An 8,778-nucleotide genomic window follows, 5' to 3' on the forward strand; every position below is an offset into this window, starting at 1 on the left:
GAGTGATGGGTGATGTGTGATGGGGGGAGTGATGTGTGATGGGGGGTGATGTGTGATGGGGGGGTGATATGTGATGGGGGGTGATGTGTGATGGGGGGGGGGTGATGTCTGATGGGGGGCTGATGTGTGATGGGGGGGTGATGTGTGATGGGGGGGTGATGTGTGATGGGGGGGGGGGTGATGTGTGATGGGGGGAGTGATGATGGATGGGGGGGAGTGATGATCTATGGGGGGGAGTGATGATGGATGTGGGGGAGTGATGTGTGTTGGGGGGATGATGTGTGATGGGGGGGTGATGTGTGATGGGGGGGGTGATGTGTGATGGGGGAGTGATGTGTGATGGGGGAGTGATGTGTGATGGGGGGAGTGATGTGTGATGGGGGGGTGATGGGGGGAGTGATGTGTGATGAGGGTGTGATGGGGGAGTGATGTGTGATAGGGGGAGTGATGTGTGATGGGGGGGTGATGTGTGATGGGGGAGTGATGTGTGATGGGGGGAGTGATGTGTGATGGGGGGTGATGGGGGGAGTGATGTGTGATGGGGGGGTGATGTGTGATGGGGGGAGTGATGTGTGATGGGGGGGTGATGTGTGATGGGGGGGTGATGTGTGATGGGGGAGTGATGATGGATGGGGGGAGTGATGATGGATGGGGGGGGAGTGATGTGTGATGGGGGGAGTGATGTGTGATGGGGGGGGTGATGTGTGATGGGGGAGTGATGTGTGATAGGGGGAGTGATGTGTGATGGGAGGAGTGATGTGTGATGGGGGGGTGATGTGTGATAGGGGGAGTGATGTGTGATGGGGGGGTGATGGGGGAGTGATGTGTGATGGGGGGGTGATGTGTGATGGGAGGAGTGATGTGTGATGGGGGGAGTGATGTGTGATGGGGGGGTGATGTGTGATGGGGGGTGATGTGTGATGGGGGAGTGATGTGTGATAGGGGGAGTGATGTGTGATGGGGGGGTGATGTGTGATGGATGGAGTGATGTGTGATGGGGGGTGATGTGTGATAGGGGGAGTGATGTGTGATGGGGTGATGTGTGATGAGGGAGTGATGTGTGATGGGGGGGGTGATGTGTGATGGGGGGGGGGGTGATGTGTGATGGGAGGAGTGATGTGTGATGGGGGGGTGATGTGTGATGGGGGGGGGTGATGTGTGATGGGGGAGTGATGTGTGATGGGGGGGTGATGTGTGATGGGGGGAGTGATGTTTGATGGGGGTGATGTGTGATGGGGGGAGTGATGTGTGATGGGGGGAGTGATGTGTGATGGGGGGGGGTGATGTGTGATGGGGGGGTTGATGTGTGATGGGGGGATGTGTGATGGGGGGAGTGATGTTTGATGGAGGGGTGATGTGTGATGGGGGGGTGATGTGTGATGGGGGGAGTGATGTGTGATGGGGGGGGGTGATGTGTGATGGGGGGAGTGTGTGATGGGGGAGTGATGATGGATGGGGTAGTGATGTGTGATGGGGGGGTGATGTGTGATGGGGGGGGGTCGATGTGTGATGGGGGAGTGATGTGTGATGGGGGAGTGATGTGTGATGGGGGTTGATGTGTGATGGGGGGTGATGGGGGAGTGATGTGTGATGGGGGGGGGGGATGATGTGTGATGGGGGGGTGATGTGTGATGGGGGGGTGATGTGTGATGGGGGGTGATGTGTGATGGGGGAGTGATGATGGATGGGGGGAGTGATGATGGATGGGGGGGGGTCGATGTGTGATGGGGGAGTGATGTGTGATGGGGGGTGATGTGTGATGGGGGGGGGTGATGTGTGATGGGGGGAGTGATGTGTGATGGGGGGAGTGATGTGTGATGGGGGGAGTGATGTGTGATAGGGGGAGTGATGTGTGATGGGGGGAGTGATGTGTGATGGGGGGGTGATGGGGGGAGTGATGTGTGATGGGGGGTGATGTGTGATGGGGGAGTGATGTGTGATGGGGGAGTGATGTGTGATAGGGGGAGTGATGTGTGATGGGGGGGTGATGTGTGATGGGGGGTGATGTGTGATGGGGGAGTGATGTGTGATGGGGGGGAGTGATGTGTGATGGGGGGGGGGTGATGTGTGATGGGGGAGTGATGTGTGATGAGGGGGTGATGGGGGGGGTGATGTGTGATGGGAGGAGTGATGTGTGATGGGGGGGTGATGTGTGATGGGGGAGTGATGATGGATGGGGGGGAGTGATGTGTGATGAGGGGGTGATGTGTGATGGGGGGGAGTGATGTGTGATGGGGGGGTGATGTGTGATGAGGGGGTGATGTGTGATGGGGGAGTGATGTGTGATGAGGGAGTGATGTGTGATGGGGGGGTGATGTGTGATGAGGGAGTGATGTGTGATGGGGGGTGATGTGTGATGGGGGGAGTGATGTGTGATGGGGGAGTGATGTGTGATGGGGGGTGATGTGTGATGGGGGGAGTGATGTGTGATGGGGAGTGATGTGTGATGGGGGGAGTGATGTGTGATGGGGGGGTGATGTGTGATGGGGGAGTGATGTGTGATGGGGGGGGGTGATGTGTGATGGGGGGGTGATGTGTGATGGGGGAGTGATGTGTGATGAGGGGGTGATGTGTGATGGGGGGAGTGATGTGTGATGGGGGAGTGATGTGTGATGGGGGGAGTGATGTGTGATGGGGGGAGTGATGTGTGATGGGGGGGTGATGTGTGATGGGGGGGTGATGTGTGATGGGGGAGTGATGTGTGATGGGGGGGGTGATGTGTGATGGGGGGGTGATGTGTGATTGGGGAGTGATGTGTGATGAGGAGTGATGTGTGATGGGGGAGTGATGTGTGATGGGGGGAGTGATGTGTGATGAGGGGGGAGTGATGTGTGATAGGGGAAGGATGTGTGATGGGGGGAGTGATGTGTGATGGGGGGGGGGGTGATGTGTGATGAGGGAGTGATGTGTGATGGGGGGGTGATGTGTAATGGGGGGGGGGGTGATGTGTGATGGGAGGAGTGATGTGTGATGGGGGGGTGATGTGTGATGGGGGAGTGATGTGTGATGGGGGAGTGATGTGTGATGGGGGGGGGGGTGATGTGTGATGGGGGGGTGATGTGTGATGGGGGGGTGATGTGTGATGGGGGGGTGATGTGTGATGGGGGGGGGTGATGTGTGATGGGGGGGTGATGTGTGATGGGGGGGTGATGTGTGATGGGGGAGTGATGTGTAATATAGGGAGTGATCTGTGATGTGGGGGGGGTTGTGAGGGGGAGGGGTGATGTGTGGGGGAGGGGAGTGGTCTGTGATGTGGGGGAGTGATGGGGGGTGATGTGTGATGGGGGGGGGGGGTGATGTGTGATGGGGGGAGTGATGTGTGATGGGGGAGTGATGTGTGATGAGGGGAGTGATGTGTGATGGGGGGAGTGATGTGTGATGGGGGGGTGATGTGTGATGGGGGGAGTGATGTGTGATGGGGGGAGTGATGTGTGATGGGGGGGGTGATGTGTGATGGGGGGGGTGATGTGTGATGGGGGGAGTGATGTGTGATGGGGGGAGTGATGTGTGATGGGGGGAGTGATGTGTGATGAGGGGGTGATGTGTGATGGGGGGGAGTGATGTGTGATGGGGGGGTGATGTGTGATGAGGGGGTGATGTGTGATGGGGGGAGTGATGTGTGATGAGGGAGTGATGTGTGATGGGGGGTGATGTGTGATGGGGGGAGTGATGTGTGATGAGGGGAGTGATGTGTGATGGGGGGTGATGTGTGATGGGGGGAGTGATGTGTGATGGGGGGGTGATGTGTGATGGGGGGGTGATGTGTGATGGGGGGAGTGATGTGTGATGGGGGGTGATGTGTGATGGGGGGAGTGATGTGTGATGGGGGGAGTGATGTGTGATGGGGGGAGTGATGTGTGATGGGGGGGAGTGATGTGTAATATAGGGAGTGATCTGTGATGTGGGGGGGTTGATGTGGGGGTGGGGGGGTTGATGTGTGATGGGGGGGTGATGTGTGATGGGGGGGGGGGGTGATGTGTGATGGGGGGAGTGATGTGTGATGAGGGGGTGATGTGTGATGGGGGGGAGTGATGTGTGATGGGGGGGTGATGTGTGATGAGGGGGTGATGTGTGATGGGGGGGTGATGTGTGATGGGGGGAGTGATGTGTGATGGGGGGAGTGATGTGTGATGGGGGGAGTGATGTGTGATGGGGGGGAGTGATGTGTGATGGGGGGGTGATGTGTGATGAGGGGGTGATGTGTGATGGGGGGGTGATGTGTGATGGGGGGGTGATGTGTGATGGGGGGGGTGATGTGTGATGGGGGGGAGTGATGTGTGATGGGGGGGTGATGTGTGATGAGGGGGTGATGTGTGATGGGGGGGTGATGTGTGATGGGGGGGTGATGTGTGATGGGGGGAGTGATGTGTGATGGGGGGAGTGATGTGTGATGGGGGGGAGTGATGTGTGATGGGGGGGTGATGTGTGATGAGGGGGTGATGTGTGATGGGGGGGTGATGTGTGATGGGGGGGTGATGTGTGATGGGGGGGGTGATGTGTGATGGGGGGAGTGATGTGTGATGGGGGGGGTGATGTGTGATGGGGGGGGTGATGTGTGATGGGGGGGTGATGTGTGATGGGGGGAGTGATGTGTGATGGGGGGAGTGATGTGTGATGGGGGGGAGTGATGTGTGATGGGGGGGAGTGATGTGTAATATAGGGAGTGATCTGTGATGTGGGGGGGTTGATGTGGGGGTGGGGGGGTTGATGTGTGATGGGGGGGTGATGTGTGATGGGGGGGGGGTGATGTGTGATGGGGGGAGTGATGTGTGATGAGGGGGTGATGTGTGATGGGGGGGAGTGATGTGTGATGGGGGGGTGATGTGTGATGAGGGGGTGATGTGTGATGGGGGGGTGATGTGTGATGGGGGGGTGATGTGTGATGGGGGGAGTGATGTGTGATGGGGGGAGTGATGTGTGATGGGGGGGAGTGATGTGTAATATAGGGAGTGATCTGTGATGTGGGGGGGTTGATGTGGGGGTGGGGGGGTTGATGTGTGATGGGGGGGTGATGTGTGATGGGGGGGGTGATGTGTGATGAGGGGAGTGATGTGTGATGGGGGGGAGTGATGTGTGATGGGGGGGTGATGTGTGATGGGGGGAGTGATGTGTGATGGGGGGGAGTGATGTGTAATATAGGGAGTGATCTGTGATGTGGGGGGGTTGATGTGGGGGTGGGGGGGTTGATGTGTGATGGGGGGGTGATGTGTGATGGGGGGGGGGTGATGTGTGATGGGGGGAGTGATGTGTGATGAGGGGGTGATGTGTGATGGGGGAGTGATGTGTGATGAGGGGGTGATGTGTGATGGGGGGGAGTGATGTGTGATGGGGGGGTGATGTGTGATGAGGGGTGTGATGTGTGATGGGGGGTGATGTGTGATGGGGGGAGTGATGTGTGATGGGGGGAGTGATGTGTGATGGGGGGAGTGATGTGTGATGGGGGGGAGTGATGTGTGATGGGGGGGTGATGTGTGATGAGGGGGTGATGTGTGATGGGGGGGTGATGTGTGATGGGGGGGGTGATGTGTGATGAGGGGAGTGATGTGTGATGGGGGGGTGATGTGTGATGGGGGGAGTGATGTGTGATGGGGGGAGTGATGTGTGATGGGGGGAGTGATGTGTGATGGGGGGGAGTGATGTGTAATATAGGGAGTGATCTGTGATGTGGGGGGGTTGATGTGGGGGTGGGGGGGTTGATGTGTGATGGGGGGGTGATGTGTGATGGGGGGGGGGTGATGTGTGATGGGGGGAGTGATGTGTGATGAGGGGGTGATGTGTGATGGGGGGGAGTGATGTGTGATGGGGGGGTGATGTGTGATGAGGGGGTGATGTGTGATGGGGGGGTGATGTGTGATGGGGGGGTGATGTGTGATGGGGGGAGTGATGTGTGATGGGGGGAGTGATGTGTGATGGGGGGAGTGATGTGTAATATAGGGAGTGATCTGTGATGTGGGGGGGTTGATGTGGGGGTGGGGGGGTTGATGTGTGATGGGGGGGTGATGTGTGATGGGGGGGGTGATGTGTGATGAGGGGAGTGATGTGTGATGGGGGGGAGTGATGTGTGATGGGGGGGTGATGTGTGATGGGGGGAGTGATGTGTGATGGGGGGGAGTGATGTGTAATATAGGGAGTGATCTGTGATGTGGGGGGGTTGATGTGGGGGTGGGGGGGTTGATGTGTGATGGGGGGGTGATGTGTGATGGGGGGGGTGATGTGTGATGAGGGGAGTGATGTGTGATGGGGGGAGTGATGTGTGATGGGGGGGTGATGTGTGATGGGGGGAGTGATGTGTGATGGGGGAGTGATGTGTGATGGGGGGAGTGATGTGTGATGGGGGGGAGTGATGTGTAATATAGGGAGTGATCTGTGATGTGGGGGGGTTGATGTGGGGGTGGGGGGGGTGATGTGTGATGGGGGGGGTGATGTGTGATGAGGGGAGTGATGTGTGATGGGGGGGAGTGATGTGTGATGGGGGGGTGATGTGTGATGGGGGGGGGTGATGTGTGATGAGGGGGTGATGTGTGATGGGGGAGTGATGTGTGATGGGGGGGTGATGTGTGATGGGGGGGGGTGATGTGTGATGAGGGGGTGATGTGTGATGGGGGAGTGATGTGTGATGGGGGGAGTGATGTGTGATGGGGGGGAGTGATGTGTAATATAGGGAGTGATCTGTGATGTGGGGGGGTTGATGTGGGGGTGGGGGGGTTGATGTGTGATGGGGGGAGTGATGTGTGATGTGGGGGGGGGTCGATGTGTGATGGGGAGTGATGTGTAATATAGGGAGTGATCTGTGATGTGGGGGGGGGGTTGTGAGGGGGAGGGGTGATGTGTGGGGGAGGGGAGTGGTCTGTGATGTGGGGGGGTTGATGTGTGATGTGGGGGGGAGGGGAGTGGTCTGTGATGTGGGGGGGTTGATGTGTGATGTGTGGGGGAGGGGAGTGGTCTGTAATGTGGGGGGGTGATGTGTGATTCTGGGACCCTCTAGTAGTACATGCTCTGTCCTGTGGGTGGGGCCCCTGAGCTCCTCCCACTATAATGAACACGCAGTGGGGGATGGGAGAGATGAATGGAGGTGGGATTTGTTTGCGGTTTCCATTCATGTCTCCGTTCTGCTATTGGACGCCCAGCACTGCGGGTCATGTGACCTCTGATTGGAGGATATCCGATACAACAATCATTCTGCAGCGCTGTGCTGTCATTGCTGCACACAGGAAGTATGGTGTCACCGATGGAGGAGAGAGAGGAAGGAAGTGAGGAGGGGGGGGGTGTTACTTAACGCCTTAAAGTGTATCTTTAACTTTTTTTAGTTTTGGATGGGGGGAAAAATGAGATCGTCCTGTGACCCCCCCCCCCCCCCAGTGTCGTCCTGTGACCCCCCCCCCCAGTGTCGTCCTGTGACCCCAGAGTCCCCCCAGTGTCGTTTTCAGACCTCAGAGCCCCCCCCCCCCCCCCCAGTGTCATCCTGTGACCCCCTGTAGCCCTGTGTGGTTGAGCGTTGTCCGGCGTTCCTCACTGAGTCACCTCCCAGCTGTCGCAGCGCCCCCCCCTCCCCCGGGCAGTTATTGTGAGGAGCGGGTGAGGGGACAGCTGCTGCGGGAATTTGGCGACGTCGGCGGAATCCTTTTTATAACCGGCAGATGACGAATCGCATGGCAGACGGGACGCGGCGTTCCATCGGACGCTTCCATTCATACAAGCTGCCGGTATCCGAATCTCCCCTCTTCTCCCCGACTTCCGTGCGTCCGGCGACTCTTCTCCCCGACTTCCGTGCGTCCGGCGACTCTTCTCCCCAACTTCCGTGCGTCCGACGACTCTTCTCCCCGACTTCCGTGCGTCCGGCGACTCTTCTCCCCGACTTCCGTGCGTCCAACGATTCTTCTCCCCGACTTCCGTGCGTCCGGCGACTCTTCTCCCCGACTTCCGTGCGTCCGGCGACTCTTCTCCCCAACTTCCGTGCGTCCGACGATTCTTCTCCCCGACTTCCGTGAGTCCGGCGACTCTTCTCCCCGACTTCCGTGCGTCCGGCGACTCTTCTCCCCGACTTCTGTGCGTCCGGCAACTCTTCTCCCCGACTTCCGTGCGTCCGGCGACTCTTCTCCCCAACTTCCGTGCTTCCGGCGACTCTTCTCCCCGACTTCCGTACGTCCGGCGACTCTTCTCCCCGACTTCCGTGCGTCCGGCGACTCTTCTCCCCGACTTCCGTGCGTCCGGCGACTCTTCTCCCCGACTTCCCTGCGTCCGGCGACTCTTCTCCCCGACTTCCCTGCGTCCGGCGACTCTTCTCCCCGACTTCCCTGCGTCCGGCGACTCTTCTCCCCGACTTCCCTGCGTCCGGCGACTCTTCTCCCCGACTTCCATGCGTCCGGCGACTCTTCTCCCCGACTTCCGTGCATCCGGCGACTCTTCTCCCCGACTTCTGTGCGTCCGGCAACTCTTCTCCCCGACTTCCGTGCGTCCGGCGACTCTTCTCCCCAACTTCCGTGCGTCCGGCGACTCTTCTCCCCGACTTCCGTGCGTCCGGCGACTCTTCTCCCCGACTTCCGTGCGTCCGGCGACTCTTCTCCCCGACTTCCGTGCGTCCGGCGACTTTTCTCCCCGACTTCCCTGCGTCCGGCGACTCTTCTCCCCGACTTCCCTGCATCCGGCGACTCTTCTCCCCGACTTCCCTGCGTCCGGCGACTCTTCTCCCCGACTTCCCTGCGTCCGGCGACTCTTCTCCCCGACTTCCATGCGTCCGGCGACTCTTCTCCCCGACTTCCGTGCGTCCGGCGACTCTTC

Source organism: Pelophylax lessonae (genome assembly GCF_965119305.1).
Source record: "Pelophylax lessonae genome assembly, chromosome: 13".
NCBI lineage: Eukaryota > Metazoa > Chordata > Amphibia > Anura > Ranidae > Pelophylax > Pelophylax lessonae.